Source organism: Oryza glaberrima, chromosome 6 (assembly GCF_000147395.1).
Source record: "Oryza glaberrima chromosome 6, OglaRS2, whole genome shotgun sequence".
NCBI lineage: Eukaryota > Viridiplantae > Streptophyta > Magnoliopsida > Poales > Poaceae > Oryza > Oryza glaberrima.
In genome coordinates, this window is record NC_068331.1 from 16495055 (window position 1) to 16500734 (window position 5680).

The window sequence follows — 5680 nt, forward strand, 5'->3', positions numbered from 1 at the left end:
GGGATGGCGCGGCTGTTCCGGGTGATTAATGGTGCTATTCAAGGGGGCAATTAGAGGGAAAGAGAGAGGAATCAATGGGGTTTAATTCCCCCAAATCAATTTTGGAATTAGTCATTTGAATTGAGCGGATTGGAGGGAGGAACAGCGCTAGGGTTCACAGGAGAGAGAGGAAGGGGGCCGGCGGCTGGAGGTCGGGGACGCCTGACGGGCGGGACCCACGCGGGAGGCGCGCGGTCAACGCGCGTGCGGCACGCGTGCGCGGAGGGCTGCGGCTCGGCTTGGGCCGGGGCAGACCCAGGCGAGAGGAGGAGAGGAGGGAGCTGGGCCGAGGGGAGGGGAGAGGGGCGGCCCGAGAGAAGGAAGGGAGGGGGACGGAGTTGGGCTGAGGGGAGAGGAGGCCCGAGAGAGAAAGGTAAAGGGAGGGAGGAGAGAAGTGCAGGAGCCGCTGCAACGGCATTGGCAGAGGTCGGTTTGGTGGGCCAGAAGTGCAGGAGGCGCTCCATGGTGGGTTTTCTGGGGATAGTCACCAGCACGGTGAGTCTCTGGTGAGGTGGCGGTGCTGCGGCATCGGAGGAAGGGGAGGTGGAGTAGGTCAGGGTGTGAACATGGCCGCGATCCCGGTGAGTGGAGGCCGCTGCGGTAGAGCAGTTATAGCAAGAGGATGGTTGTCCGAGAGGACCTCCGGCGGCGGCGAGTAGGCCAGGTTGTCGGATTGGGGTGGAGGAGGAGAAGAAGGGGATATTAGGGAGGCGGCTGCTGGCGGTAGGCTAAGAAACGTAGACACCTCTAGGTCCGGCACCAGTGATGACGGCGACAGCGAGTCTGGGGAGTGCATGAATCCTGGATAGGGAGAGAGAAGAAGAGGGGTAAGAATGACACGTGGGCCCCTCCATTTTTAATTAATCCTTTTGGTGCAATTGACACGTGGGGCTACCGTTTTTATGATTTTCCAAATCAAATTGCCATGTAGGCACCATGTCAGATGAAGACTGAGTCAAATTAGCCACGTAGGCGCCATGTCAGCTTAAACCGCCGTCCAAACTGCCTTGGGACTTATTTTTACACTGGTTTTAACAGTTGAGGGACCCATCATATCTGGATTTTCGGTTGAAGGAAAAAAATTGGATTCATTGACAAGTTAAGGGACCTCAGATGAACTTATTCCATGAGTAATCTAGCCGCCTGCCTTCCCTGCGCGGTCATATTATCTTTTTTTCAAAAAATAGTACAAAACGGTCCAACGTTCCAACGGAATAGCTGACATCATGATGATTTCAACATGATATTTATGTACCAGATCTGGTTCATACAGGACGTTACATCAATCTGGTACCTCAGCATGATACCGTGGGTACGGATCAATTGCATGGTACCATAGGTACCGAATCTGGTACTTACGGGTATCATGTCTAGTACCAGAGATATGTACGGTACCATGCTAACATCAGCATGATACCTATGGGATATCATGTTTGTGTTAACAAAAAAATTGGCAATTTCCATAGTCAAGATCCAGTCAGATGGAATTCACGTCATACTTGTAGAAGATTCAGTTAGCAAGTTTATCCAGGTTTAAATCAAGCTTCCATAATAAGGAAGGTGTATCTTAGTTTATGTTTCTGTAGATAGTGGCTTGATCCAAGAGAATCATGTTAGAATTGTTCTCAGATAGTTTTCTATTTATGAGTTGATTGGAGTCGTATATAAGTCGGAAGTGTAATGAGTAGTTTCCTATTTAGGAAACTACTCATTACACTTTCAGTCGTATTTGAGTCGGAAGTGTAATGAGTCAGAAGTCCTTGTATTGATTTAGTTTAGCCTATGGGTATAAATATGTACTTGCGGGGTTATATTTATATCCATCGGTTATAACCGATCGAACTGAAATTCCATCGACATCGGATGGGCATACTATACTACATCGGCCTTGTGACTGATTCGCACTACGATTTAAATTTTTCATTCGTATATTGTTAGTTACAGGATCAAACTAACTAGCACGCCCTGAACCCGATTTGATAGGACATGCATTAGTGTAAAGCAAATCTTTCATGCCTTCATGTGCGACGAATTTTGCATCAACACACTTTTGGCACACACAGTGGGACGAATTTACTCTGTCAACCTGTCTAAAGAAGTTAATAACGATGATATTATTTGAGTGACAGTAGACAGGTTGACAGATAAACAGAAAACAAAGTAGATCAAGCGACGCAAGATTTTCAAAACCTGTGCTTGGAATATTTTAGCATGACTCGGAAAGGACCCATATAGAAAATTTGATTCCCTGAGCCGATGATTGAGGGAGAGGGAAGTGTAACTCCTCCAAAGATTCCGACTCATCTTTTTCAAACCTTTCAAGACTAGTAATATGCACGTGCTAACGCTACGATGATATTTGGAATGTAAACCAAACATAAATGTAATATAACCGAGCTTGAAAAAGATATATTTAAGATTGATGAAAAATGAACGGTATAGAATTATTATATTGTGAATTACATAGCCACACGTGTCTAAAATAACATCCCCATTTTTTATCTTTTGAAACCATATATATAGTTGGTCAATTTGAGAGATTCTTGATGCGCTTCTTAAATTCCTGTATGACTATAGGAGTAATGTCTTCAAATAAATTCTCATTGTACTTCAATAAGTTAATAAATCTGCAAATAGTTCACGTAAATGGAACATAATGCTTGATCTCAAATGACAAAGAAACATATATAGCATGGGCATCTTATCCCTGATCAACATCACAAAGAAGGCATTCATCATTTTACAATGTTAAATGAAAACATACAACATCAAAATCTATTGCAGCCGGATTATGAGCCACCCCTGCAACATGAAAATTCACATTTATATTTGCATGGATCTATGACATACAGATTTGAAAGGCATGTATAATCTAACCTGTGAAGTAATTCCAGTAGTAAAATAGAATGTTTTGTAAATAAATTGTAGTAAAAAAAACTGTACCAACTGGAAACCTTTCAAAAGAGGAAGGAGTCAAGCCATATCGAGCAACGAGGTTTGAAAATGAAATCATTTTGTGTAATAGTATATATACTACTGAAATAGTGAGAGCAACTCCATCACTCTTTTATGGTCAATTTCTCAACCTCCTAGGGGGTGGGGTGGGGGGTCGCTCCAATGATTGAAGAACAATGTTCAACATTGTTATACTTATCCTACCTATTATGTGTGATAATCCACAATGATTTTTGACACAATGCGATATACGTCTAAAGAAGTGGTCCTTCTAAGATCATATGCCGCCAAACCACTATTGAATCATCACTGAGAATAGATAATAGATAATTTGTGGCACAACTCAGGCTATTAGAAGGGAGCTATTTATCTCAGATGCTTTTGGACATCTACCATTTGCAGCTGCAAAGCAACCAAGGTGACATGATAATTCCTGCAAAAAAAAATGACAGAATAAGCAACTGAATATCAGAGACAGGACGCAGGAAACAAGAAATTTCAACAGCTGTTATGTCATCCTTGTCGAATTGTTGAGATGAACGTCAACAATCTGACCGCCGCGATAGATTCAAAAGCATATGGAGTGAAATTCTTTCTTTGTATTTTATTCCATGATATTGAATAAGTTGGCAGATTAACCATGATACTAAGCCTGAGATGCAATTCAAAGGTCAAACACGGGATAAAAAAAAAGGAAACTTGAAATCTGAGGCTCATCGCCCCCATGCATACCATCCTGAATTTGAAATGTTACAGATGACATTTGACCATAAGGATATAGCTTCATCAAAGGCAAGTCATGCAATTTAATATATACCACGTATTACTTCAAAAGCACCCTCGAATGACAAATCGGACCTAATTAAATTGTTCACTTAATTCTATACAGGGTAACAAGTTCTTTCAGAGATGCTTGGAGCAACCAAAATTTTATTTAGTCACTCCATTCTTCTGGGATATGTCTATGCACAGTTGATTTATGAGAAGTGTCTGCAAATCAAAAGGCAAGAATACCCAAAAGTTAGTCACTCCATTATGTTGACATATGCAAGAGGAAAAGAAGTAGAAGAACAAAATTTGCAGGAATAAGAAGCATGTGAATCATGTATGAGAAAATTTGCAGGAATTATATAGATCTGTACAGTTCAGTTGACAAAAAAAAAATACAAGAAAATTATAGAGCATCCAAAATCATGTTCACTGAAGACGCAAAATCTCCACCTTGACTGTTCACTGAAGCTTTATATATCCATAACCAAACCTATTGCCTAATGCATATGTACATGCAATTAACAGATCATGAGGATTTTCAGAGACCTGTTTGCAACTTACATATGTGAAGCAGCGGTTGAGTAGATGACGTGAATACCTCATCGGTGGGGTTGACGGCATCGACTTGAGCGTGGAGCCGCGGATGGAGGCGTTGGCGGAGGCATAATTGATGACGGGGGCGGCAGCGATGGAACGTGACGGTTGCGCGCCGCGTGGTGACTCGGAGATGATCGTGGGCAGTGGTGTGGCCGTGAACGACGAGCGGAGGTCGACGGCGAGGAAGCGGGATCAGGCGGTGATGTGGTCTTCGAGATGGGCGGCGATTAGTGGCGGCTCGAGATGGGGATCGGCGCCGACCAAACGCGGTGGTGGTCCCGGTGATGTGAGAGGGGGAATCAGTGACGACGAGCTGGGGACGGGGGTTCGGCGACCTGGATTTGGGGCAGAGGAATCGGCTACTCCTTCATGTGGAGGCGAAGGAATCGGCGATGAATGGCGGCATAAGCGCGGTGACGTTTGCGAGAGGAAAAAGATGGGGGCGCGCGATTTTTTTTGAGAGGAGGGCGCGCGATTTTGGGGGAGGAAACAGCGATCCAACGCGCGATATCGGGAGAGGGTTCGGCGTGGGATGATCTAGGTCGTTCGTTTGTATATAGATGATTTAGACCATTGGATTTGATGAATGAGTAATGTAGGTGTAAGAGTGAGTTGGTGAATTATAGGGTAGATACAGTACATGATGCTGTAAATCGAGCTTTAATCAATTAATCTAGAGTTTTAGTGAATATATTACAAAATTTGATCATAAAGGTTGTTAATGGATCTACTGTTCGAGAGAAACCTATGACGTCTGTAAATACACCCTCCTTATTACAAGGCTATAAAAACAGAGTTTCAGGAACCAACTTATGATATAGTTAAGGATGAAAGCCCATAGACACCTAGCAAGATCCATATTCCAAAGGTGTCCATTGGGTATCATAAAGTTGCCTAGTATGGGGGGCAACACCAAGAGCAACAACCTCAGCAACAACAATATCATGAGCAATCTAATCAAAACAATCGTTATCGGCGAGGATCGTCTCATCAATATTGGCAAGAATGACCACCAGAACCACATCAGTATCGGCTAGAGGGGCAATGTGAATATCAACATGGTGAAAGACAATATCAACCGTAAAAGAATCTACATGAGCAGCAGCCAACACAACATCAATATGTGGGTATAGAAATGAGGAGTGGGCAGACAAAATAGCTAAAATTATACGGGAACAGTTTGGACTTAAGCCTAACTAAGAAAAACATACATACATGTATCGGTAACCATATTTTGATTGGTTTGACAGGGTTCCATTACCAAACCGATACAGGCACCCAATTTCTCAAAGTTTTCAAGACAAAAGAATATTTCAAT